We start from the raw sequence: 12,309 nt of genomic DNA, 5'->3' as shown, positions 1-12,309 counted from the left end.
TTCAATCCTCTTCACACAAATTTGTCCACTTTCGAAAAAAAAGGCCCACTATAGAAATATAAAATGAAAAGAAGATATACCTTGAAACATTGCTTCTGCAACTGCAAATCACTCCTATCGGCTATCGCCAGGAAACTTGAGCAGGCCCCAAAGGGGATAGGAAATGCAGAAATCAAGCTTAGAGGGATCGTAACCTATATTTTTCTCTGTCTCGAAGCAATTAGGCAGATAAAAGAATGAACAATGTGAAAAGCTGAGGCAAAAAAATTCCAAGAAAACAAGTTGAGCTTTTTATCCCTTCCCGTCGCCTAGCTATCAGTTCTATGCCAACACCAAGTCTAGATCAACCTAAAAAACTAACCAATATGCACTTAAGAAAATATACTTTACAACTAAGAAAGCTATATAGACTTTACAACTAAGATAACAAGTAATTACTCTTGGGTTCTAAATACGCTAACTAATTCCTGACAAAATATCAGACAAAACAATCAACTCGTAGGAAAAGGGAAAGGATCTTTACAATCTATCATGTAATTCCACATTTTATAGTATAATGACATTTTGCAGAGGTACAATTGTACAAACTATAAAAACAAGACTTTTTATCTGAGAATATATTACACACCATAAAAACACGTACAAAATACAATAAGCAGAAAATTGGCATTACATAGCACTCCAAAAGTAAAGCATTATAACTTAACCTAAGACGTTTGTATTGGCTTTTCGATATATACAGATTAACAACATCAGACTAGCTTTCGTTCACGCTTCACACACGGTAATAACCTTTCTGTGTAAAATAGTAAGCGAGAATAGAAATGTAGAACCATTAAAAATGAAATATACAATTCTTCTAAGCTACAAAATTTGCACCGTCCCAAACAAGATGTAAGAAAATAAAAGTTGAAGTAGTCAAGGTTCTCGATTGGGAGAGTCCTATCACAAATGACACTTAGTTTGGAAGGCAGCAACACTGTTGCAACAGAAAGTACACGACAAATTGAGTGAATTGATCCTGAAGCAGCATACTAATATTCAACCATTTTCTTTCTAGTAAATGGAACAGTTAACTATAATTGTGAAGATACAGGAAGATCTAGAAAAAAGAAGGCGAAAAAATTGTAAATTCATTCTCACAGTCGAATCCTTTTCCAATAGAAGGGAAACCAGCCAAGAATAGTGGCAGAGAAAGCAGCCACAGGAAAAAAACCTAGGTTGTCCAAGAACTTCATATACAAAATATAATACCTATTTCCTAACTAGCAATCCAAGGTTGTATTCAAGTTTGATCTTCAAATAAACATGCACATCACATAAAATGTTTACACAATGCAGTCATGACTCTTCTCATAATCCAAAAATTATATTCTCAATAATTGAAAAAGAACTTAAACTGATGAATCCAAAAGTGGAGACAATCATTACCGACATAAACAAAACACATTTCCTATTGAAGACATTCTCCATACCTAAAATGGACTATAAATATCCCAGCTTCAAATTAATCAAATAATTTATCCAACTCTTCAATCATTACCAACAAGAATAGCAATCTAAAGCAAATATTTTCAAGCAAATTAAAAACTACAATAGTTCCTCAAAACTTACTAATAAAAAAAACGGGGGATTTGTTTAAGAAGCATAGTCAATCATAAGTTTTGCTAAAATAGCCTATATCAATAGTTTTTGTTCAAAGAACCTATGTCATGTATTAAAAGTCTTCAATACCCTTAAATTGAAATGACTAAAATATCCAATTTGGAGTTCAATATTTACCAAATCCCCCAAACATAAATCCCCACTTTTATACCAACTTTTCGTAAACATTTTATAACTAACGACAAAATGGCATGCTGTCTTTTTAAAAGACTGAACGCTGTTTTAACTAATTTCATGTTTGTATCACTTTATGTTTCCTCATATCCACATAAAAATTAATAAAAACAAGTTTTAACTATATTTTGAGTGAAGTTGAGAGTCCATGATCCAAAGCGGGATGCTGTCGTTGTAAAAAGTTTGATAACGTTTTAACTAACTTAAACAATTTTTCACTACATTTATAGTGAAATCAAGACCCTATAATCCAAAATTTCATGATGTCGTTTTAAATGAATAGATGTCGTTTCAACTAATTTCGTATCCGTTTTTCTTTATTTTCACTCGTATGCACATGAAAATGAACGAGTAGAAGTTTTCATTTCATTTGGACCCGAGTAACGATATAAAGTTTATAGGATAATGATCAATACTATATTTCATGAGTAAACTGAATTAGATTTAACTATGAACGAAGGCAAGCAAATTCAATTATCTTCTAATTATGAGATAAAATATTCAATAAATTACTGCATTTAACTTGTACAAGTCGTCTACGACATTCCAAGTCTAATCGACTCTTTTTGTACTGAAATCAAGGCCTCGTGACCCAAAAATAGTATCATGTCAATGAAAAGGTTAGGTGTCATTTCAAATATTTTTGTGTTCATTCCACTTTATGTTCACTCGTATTCATATAAAATGAATTAGTGCAAGTTTTTACCACATTTGGATATACAAAAGTTCACTCGATAGTAATCTACAATATTATTCTGTTAGTAAACTATAGTAGATTTCGATATGAATAAAAGTAAACAATTCTAATTCTAATTATGAGATAAAAAAATCAACAGATCTGCTCGTTCAACTTGCATAAAGTCTTATATAATGTTCCAAAGTATGATCGACTCATTTTAGAGTGAAATCTAGAACCCATAATCTAAAATGTCATGCTGCTGTTTCAAATGATTGGGTGTTATTTCAACTAATTTTGTATCAGTTTCACTTTATTTTCATTCGTATGCATATGAAAATAAATGAATTGAAACTTTCATTACATTTGTTCAAATTACAGTGAGTCACTCCATAATTCGATGGGAAATTACAGTACACTTGATAACAAAGAAAAACATAAGTAGCAAATATGGTATCCAAAATATAGTACGTGTCGTCGTTCAATGTGTACAAGTCATGTATAATATTTCAAAACATGTTTTACTAGTTTTGGAGTAAAATTAATATCCCATGACCCAAAGCGATATCTGGTCATTTTAAACATATGATTAATGTTTCTACTCATTTAGTGCTCGTTTCGGTTCATTTATGCTTGTAACCGCGTGAAAGTTTAGGGATGAAAGGTTCTACTATATTTTGACGTTGCTATTGACACATTTATTCAAACTATATTGAGTCACATCATACATTCGGTTGGCAAGTACATTATATTTGACTACAAAGGAAAATGTAACAAATATGATACACAAAACATAGCATGTACAATATTACAACTTGTACGTCTTATCTATAATGTTTCAAACATTTTTTTTACTAGTTTCGGATGGAAATTGATACCCTGTGATCCAAAATGGTATCTGATCATTTTAAATGTATAACTGATGTTTCTACTCATTTAGTGTTTGTTTCGATTCATTCGTGCTCGTAACCACGTGAAAGTATAGGGGGTGAAATTTTTAACTACATTTCGACGTTGTGATCGACACATTTACTCAAATTATAGTGAGTCACTCCACAATTAGATAGGAAACTACACTACACTTAACAAGTATACCATACAAAACATAGTATGTACAATCATTTAACTTGTACGTTTTATGTATAATGTTCCAAACATTATTTTTACACGTTTTAGAGTCAAATTGATACCACATGACTCAAAATGGCATCTGATTATTTTAAACGTATAGTCGACATTTCTATTCGTTTAGTGTTCGTTTCAAATCATTCACGTCCGTAACTACGTGAAAGTTTAGGGATGCAAGTTTTTATTACATTTCGACGTTACGATCAACACATTTGTTTAAACTATAGTAAGTCAATTCATAATCCGTTAGGAAGCCACATTTCACTTGACAAAAAGAAAATTATAAGTAATAAGTATGGTATCCAAAATATAGCACTTATAATTGTTTAATCTATACGACTCATGTATGATGTTTCAAAGCATGTTTCACTAGTTTCGTTTTGAACACAGGGTTGCTGTTTAGGGTTTAGGTTTTAGGGGTTTATGTTTTAAGGTATAGGGTTTACTAAATAGAAAAACATGTAATTATTCAACATGTGAAAGTCATGTATAATGTTCGAAACACTATTTTATTAGTTTTAATTCATACCCCATGAGGCCAAATGGCGTCTAATCATTTTAAATGGAGGGTTGCCGTTTAGGGTTTAGGTTTTATGGTATAAGGTTTAGAAAACAGAAAAATATGTAATTGTTCAACATGTACAAGTCTATATGATGTTCAAAACACTATTTTTCTAGTTTTGGAGCGAATTTGAGACCCCTTGACCAAAACGGCATGTTATCATTTGACACGTAAGGGTGTCATTTAAGGGGTAGAGTATACAAAAATATAGCTCGTGTAATCGTTCAATATGATCAAGTGAAATTGAGATCATGTTACTCAATACCACATGTCATTCCAATACTTGTTTCTTAGTGAGATCGATATCTCGTGACCCAAATAGCATGTTGTCATTTTAAATGTATAACTGTCATTTTTCAGACTGGATAAATTTGCATAGTTAATAATGCAATCTGTTTTGCCATTGCATAAATATATAAGTTATCATAAAAACTGCAGCTCTGTTTCAACCCTACTACTTAATGTTTGAATAAAACATTCATTCAATGGAAAACATGGCAAAATTTCCTAGCTACACTAGTCAACATCCATACACCTGTTCCGTAATCAATCATAAAAATCAATACTAACTAAACAAAATCAGCATTCGTGCACTTGTTTTCCAACTAACTCATACAAAACGCTCCTATCTAGACAAAATTAGCACTAAGTCCTATATCCTTCGACTACATAAAATTGAAAAATATACAAAGAAAACAATTATGTTAACTCGGCCATTGAAAGCGAAATATATTCCACCAAAATACATTATCATAGATATGTTGGTCAAACTGTAAATATAAATAAAAATTCTCACAGATATGCTTATTGTTCCAATCACTTCTGCATTCCCAAGACTAAAATTTGAAGTGACAAAATACTTTTAAAAATAGCAACACTAGCATAGATAAGATAAGATGAAGCAAAATAGTTCTAAAGCAACACCTACAAGTTATTCCCATTTAAACTTTGCACGAGCTACTACTAAAGCACCGAATCATCTAGTCATCAGAATATACCAATTGCAAGAGATAACTGCCAATTACCTACTAACTAAATGCATATTCCTGCGGAAGTAAATTCTCAAATAAGGATGAAAGAGAGAAAAATGACCATGTAGATGTTCTCAAATCAAATGCCAAAATTAGCATGGACGTTGTTTTTAGGAAATTAAGTTAATGCTTGTGCCATCAAGTAGTGAATGAATGAATCAAAATTTCAAAACGCTCTTATTTCATTACAACAAAAATAAACAAAAGTAAACAACTGATCAAAACATTACCATCTAAACAAAATTAGCATCTAAGTCCTATATCATCCGATCACATAAAATTGAAAAATATACAAAGAAAACAATTATTCAATCTTATTATCGGATATAAGTTTTACGTCTAATCCTGCCCGACAAAAGTTCTATACAGTTGATAGTGTATATTCCGCAATCTCATCGGTCGACAAGAGATAACTGCCAGCAACCTACTAATGTGTCCGTTGCTTATCTTTGCTCATCATTCAATTGTGCGGCCAAAAGCTTTTCTCCCCCAAACATCATCAACATTTCTTAAATATAGTAAGCCTTTGAAGGGAGCGTATTTTTTAAGGTCTACCTTTAATTTTGTCTTCAACGGGAATCACAAACTCAAATGGGTTTTCCATTTCTACAATAAAGGAATCACATACTAAAATAAGTGTTCCATTTCTACAATAAAAAACACAAAATGATCATGTTAATAATCAATAAACAAATATGAAAATGTTACAATAATGTTAAATGATACGTAGTACAATTCATTTTCAAAAGTAGAAAAAAGACATGTGACATTTTCGAAATTACATAAACGGTAGGATGCAATTTTCAGAACTAGATAAACTTCATGGTGCCATGCTGAAAAATTCAACAACTAACATATCAAATATCACAATCTCAACCAAGTAAATGCAATTTACATCATGGAAAAACATGCAAAACATTACCATATATTAGTTACAGTAAAAAATAACGATATTTTATTACTCTACCATATTCCATTTAATACAAATTGCAAAATAATACCAGTTTGCTAAGACTTCAACGATATCACAGAATATCTATTTATTACACTAATATTGCAACTAACATGACATTTAAATATTTTCAACAAGCAAATACTTAAATATCTAATTTTTTACAGCACTTTCTATTAAATTGCCATCTTTGTTTCCATTTATCAGATCAACACAAATTAGAATAAAAAAGAATCATATGTTGCAATTTTCAAAATCACCTACGTTATTTACTTATAAGCTCATATGTATATGTTCAATATCTCACATTCAGAACACTCTATTATATTTTTATTCTCAATTTGCTTATATATCTACATCATGAAAAATAAACAGAGAAATAACATTTATTCAAATTTGCAGTTACAGGAAGAAAGTAAATTGTTAAGTATTTTTGGTGTAATTCAAAGCAATAATGAAAAATATGAAGAGAAAATTGAGTTCCAAAAGTTCATCACAACATACCAAAAAAATGAATAAATTTAAAGATCTAAAAAAGTCTACCCTATTGGTATAATTCTTCCTGGCACAAATTTCACCTTTTTTTTATTTTTTTATTTTTGGGCATAAAATCGTATAAAAATGAAAAATTAGGAATCGTTCATACCTGAGGATAGCCCACTGTGAAATTGGTTCTTAGAAGTGGTTATTCATGTATGGGTGCTTTTTTTTACGAGTTTCGATCTTGAGAAAATTGATGAAATCTTCATACCAAATCCCTTATTTCACTCAAGAAGACGAAGGGAATCGATTTTGAATGACAGAAGGATCTGGAGATAAAGAAGCCACGAAGAAAAAATAAGGAGATTGGGGATTGTGAAGAGAGAACAAAGATGATAGATTTAGAATTCTGGAATTCAATTGATTTGAGAAAAGAAAATGGGAAATTAAGGTAGTGGTTGATTTGCATTTTCATTTTCAAAACGACTTTTAGTTTTCCGCGTTTTGAGCGTTTTTGACATTTATAACTGAAAATGCTAAAAACGATAAAAAGTCGTTTTGCATTTTCAGTTTTAAATTTTAACTCGTTTTCAAAAATGTATTTTCGAAAACGACGGACCAAACATGTTTTCGGCGTTTTCGAAAACGAAAAACGGAAAATGGGTCGAAAACAACAAACCAACCATGGCCTAAGTTTTTTAGTGATGTTGGATAAGGGTGTTTTAGGTAGTTTATGTATTATGATTTAATATATTTATTTTAAAAACATTAGTCTGGTCAAATGACTAAAATCCCATGGTGTATTATAACATAGACTATTTGACCCAATTACCACAAACAAAACCACATGTTAAAAATAAAACAAGCCTCATTTCCTCTCAGTAAAAATATTCAAAATGTATTTTAGTATCAAAATGGTACCAACAATTTAATTTAACAAAAATGCAAAAAGAAACAAACTTTAGCAATTCAGATCCAAAATCGAACTCAATCCAGAGGAATCTCGACATCACCATCGGTAATCTCCTGCTGCAAATCCTTCGGGTCCTTCCCATCAATCGTACACCCAACAGAGACACACGTGCCAAGAATTTCCTTCACTGTGCCGGAAAAATCTTTCGCCATAGACCTGGACTCATAACCTTAGCAATCTCAATAACATCATCCAGCGAAATGCTCCCGTTGTGCTTGATGTTCTTTGTCTTCTTGCGGTCATGCTCGGGCTCTTTCAGGGACTTTATAACTAGAGCAACAGCGGAGGGGACGACTGTGACCTTGGCCTGGAGATTTTGGACGGTGAGCTTAACGGTGACGCGAAGGCCTTTCCAGTCCTTTACAGTTTCCTTAGATATGTCTTCACCTTTTTTTTTGGGGGACAGGCCGAGGGGTCCGATTTTTGGAGCGAGAGAACTGGCAGCTCCGACCTCGCCACCGGTAACACGGACGAACACATCCACCACTGGGTCGAGGTCGAACTTCGACGGCATTTTTCCGGAGAGATACAGGAGGGTGCCGGTGGCCGGATTTTGTTCGATATCCGAATGAGGGCACCTAGTGAAATGTGCGAGAGGTAGTTATTCCCCCGATTGAGCCAATTATTTCTGTTAAATTAAATTAAAATTTTCTCCTTCCTATTTTTAATCACACAATCTTCAATAAAATAATATTATACGTAAATCAAAAAATTTTCAACCACTTATTTTTTTTAAAAAATACTATTCATCTCATTATAATTTATAAATAATGGGACTCAAACAGCCCTAGGGTTTTCGCGGGACGACAGAATGAAAGGACCGGTTTATCCTAATGGTTCTTCAATTTTCCTGCCAAAATATCTCTCTTTGTGTGAAGGGCCAAGAATTTAACGTTGGTTATTTGGGCTTATCCTAGTAATAAAGATGGGTATTGACAAATATAACATGTTGGAGGTTGCAATTAATTTTTAGCACTTTCACTTGAGGCGCAAACGCAACTCCCGTGACCTCCTAGACATTGCAGAGTCATGGATAAAATGTACTAAAAAATATAGACTTGAAAAATGTTGGGCCTGTACAATTGGGACAACCTGTCCTGCGTTGGAAGCCCATGGGAAAATGGGCCAAAACCTTATAAGCCACATGCTTATGGCCCATTTCTAGTACTCATGTAATATGGTATTTCGTTCCTTTTTTTCACTATTGAATTGGCATGTATATTATGTTGACCTATGATTGATTTCACATTTTGATTATAACAAACAAATTGCTTATATCGCTAACAATCGCATTTGAGTGATTATAGAAATTGTGGCAAACTTGATCAATTGAAGATGAAATGATCACCATTGGAATACTCGCAAAAAATGAGCAATGCAAGATGAGATAAAAGCCTAGCATAGACGACAAATCATTCAAGACAAACACTTTATCAAGTCCGACATTGAAGCCATTAGATTTAGATATCTTAAATTCAAATGTAAAGGTAAGACTCTTTTAAAAAAATTTGCAATATCATTTGAAGCTCAAAATGAATTTTTATGCATAAGGAAAAACGATATTTTAAATATTTTCACATACAAAATTATTTTTCAAATGTATGAATTTCGTTGCAAATTTGGGAAGTGTAAAAAATCTTGAAAAATAAGTTTAAAAAAATTCTTTAACCGGTCATATTTTTCCAAACAATAAAAAACAATTTTTTTGAAATTTTGGCCATACCGGACGCGTCCGGTATATTTAGCGGACGTCCGATGAAATTGGTTTGTCCAACGGTCTAAATAGTGACCGTTCTGGTTTCTTACCAAAAGTGGCCAGTTGACCGTTCTACTTCTATAAATATTAGATTATCTATATTCAATACACAACTTCTAATAACATTAAAGTGAGATAGTATTGATCTTATCTATTTAATTTTCACTCTTTGTCTATCTCTACCAATCTATTCATATTAAGAAAAACTTTTGAAAAAATCATTTCACTCATCAAAGTTTTTCTCACCTAACTCTTGAGCTTCATTCATTACCATTTCTTAAAGAGTTAACATACTTTTCTTATAATACTCAGCTTTGAATACATCATCTAAGATAAGAGAAGTTTCAATTTGTAAATCCTTTATCTGTAAATTTGAGGGTAGTGTTGAGGTCCCATAAAACTCAATATTATAAAAGGATCGGTGCTCTTTGTTTGTAAATCACCGAAAGCTTTGTAAGTATTGGATTGCACTATAAGTCAATCACATTTAGTGGAAAAAGGTCTTACTCGTGACAGAGAGATTCGTAACGGAGAACGTAGATCGTTGAGTTTGATCGAACCTCCTATTAAATCGTTTGTATTTTCTATTCCCTTTACTTATTATTTCTATATTACGTTCTTTACATTTGTCTACTCATTTTCATATTTGTGCAAATTTGCATAATTATTACATTCGCTAGCATAGTAATTTTAAACTAAAAATTAATTGTGGAAAAAGTTTAAAAGATCAATTCACCCCCTCTTGATTAGTCAATTTTGGGCTTTCATATTATTTACAAGGGAACAATACATAAACTAGGCATTAACGACACCCCCATTTCATTTTTGAGAAATAAACCTTAACAGTTTTAAACTCAAGTGATAATTAATAAATCTTATATATAAAATAAACTCTAGTAAATGTACATAACGCTTTCAATTTTCATTATGAACAGTGCTCTCCAAAATAACAAATTGTGGAGACTGTGCAAATTAGAAAAATAGAAAAGCCACAAAGACCCTTCCAGAGCAGATATTCTCCATTACCTCCGTCAGAATATGATTGTTTGAAAATCATCAAACTATTGAACTCACAAATTAAAAGCTCTCAGAAGATCAAACAAAATCTATAGACTCGTCGAAGCAAATAACTTTGATTCTTACCATCGAAATCTAGTTAATTGAAATTCATCGGATGATTGAGGTCACAAATTGAAAGTTGTCGATACTGTATATAAAATTTTTGAAAGCAATGATCACAAACTGAGGTCAGATAAATCAATGTCCTGTGATTAGTTCTATTTGATTTGTGACATGTGGATATTGATTTATTAACTATACAGTATGACATGTGGTATATGACCTGTAACATAGAACTTTGACCTATGAAAGTGTGATCCGTGACCTTTGAATTATGACATAGGACACGTAAACATGATCTATGACCCATGTACATTTATTTGTGACCTATGCACGATATAATCTATGACATGTCAACATTAATGTGTTATCTATGCAATATGACCTATAACCTGTGAATTGTTATCTATAACATATGAACTAGAATCTGCAACCTGTTATCAATGCATAAAGATGTGAGATATGATTTATAACTTGTGGATATTTATTTGTGACTTATGCACAATGACTTGTGACCCATACCGCGACCGTAGCTAGACCTATATGCAAAAACTTAACCACTACTAGTACCAGATGCTCCTCCTCCTCCTGCACTACCACCAACTTCCCTAATTCCACCTCTACATCCACCACTATATTTTTAGTTCTTTAGAAACCGTTTTTCATTCTACACACACTAACACATAAACACACATTTATTTAAGAACATATACGTAAGTACAAACACATAACCTCTACCAACAAGCGCCACCATAATCACTGACCACAATCATTGTAACTGATTCATTGACGTTGCTTCCATCACCGCCATCAACACTACCCCCACCGCCTTCTTTCCCTCCCATTCCAGAACATTTCCAACATCACACATCAATCATCGCCAAAGCAGCAGCACCACTACTCAACGAAGACAGGAATTTCATTTCAAATCTAGTTTCGAAAACTAGGTTTGATTTTCTTGGGATTCTCTATTTTTTTATTTTGTAGTTTGATTTTTTAAAATTGATCTTTGTAGTAGGTGTGAGGTTTTTAAAATTCCGTGGTAGTGTGTTGTAAAGACAAAGATGAGGGAAGGTAGAGATATAAAGAAAGAAGGGAATTGATTTTTGAAATTGTTTTCAGAATCTGTGTTGTAAAGAGAAAAAAAGAGGAAGGTACAGATATAGAAAGGAGAGAGATAAAAAATGATTTGTGTTGGGGTGGATGGAGGTAGGATGAGTGCGTATATAGATTATTTATTTTTATAATATTGTTAATAATATTAATTTGTAAAATTATCACCTGATTTTTGTATAAACAAACTTTGATGTTGATTTTTGAAAAGGAATCTTTAAAAACCTACATCCATGTAATTCCCACTATTTATAATGTCCAAGTACACAAATATGACGAATCCATTGCTTAAATGTTTATTGATACAAAAAATTCTAGAATCAAGAATGAGATAGACAATGATAAGCTAGACTCAAGAACAATTTATAATAAAGAAAATCACGTTATATTCACATGGAATAACTTTATAAAGAGGGAACATGAAGAGAAGATCCAAGCAGGGGCGAAGCCATTCACAGTCCAGTGCGGGCAAATGCCCGCACTGGACTTTTGAACTTCGCCCCAGCTCTCAAAGCCTTGGAAGAAGATAAACCAGATGAGGCATATGTAGGGCGAAGCCACTTAAGGACCAGCGCCAGACCTGCACTGGAATTTTCAGTACTGAAATCTTCAGCTGGAGTTGAAGACAGGATTTTGGCCAGCGAAGTGTCGCTGCCTCGCCTGCTACCAGAATAAGGTTG

The 12,309-nt window shown here is 32.5% G+C and overlaps 1 pseudogene; it reads right to left on the bottom strand.

Moving 5' to 3' along the window:
• Window positions 1-7,479: 7,479 nt before the first annotated feature.
• On the bottom strand, window positions 7,480-8,260 carry LOC111404864 (annotated as a pseudogene).
• Window positions 8,261-12,309: the final 4,049 nt, after the last annotated feature.

The sequence above is a fragment of the Olea europaea genome, chromosome 11 (genome assembly GCF_002742605.1).
Source record: "Olea europaea var. sylvestris chromosome 11, O_europaea_v1, whole genome shotgun sequence".
Classification (NCBI taxonomy): domain Eukaryota; kingdom Viridiplantae; phylum Streptophyta; class Magnoliopsida; order Lamiales; family Oleaceae; genus Olea; species Olea europaea.
This window is presented reverse-complemented; position numbering and strand designations above follow the sequence as displayed.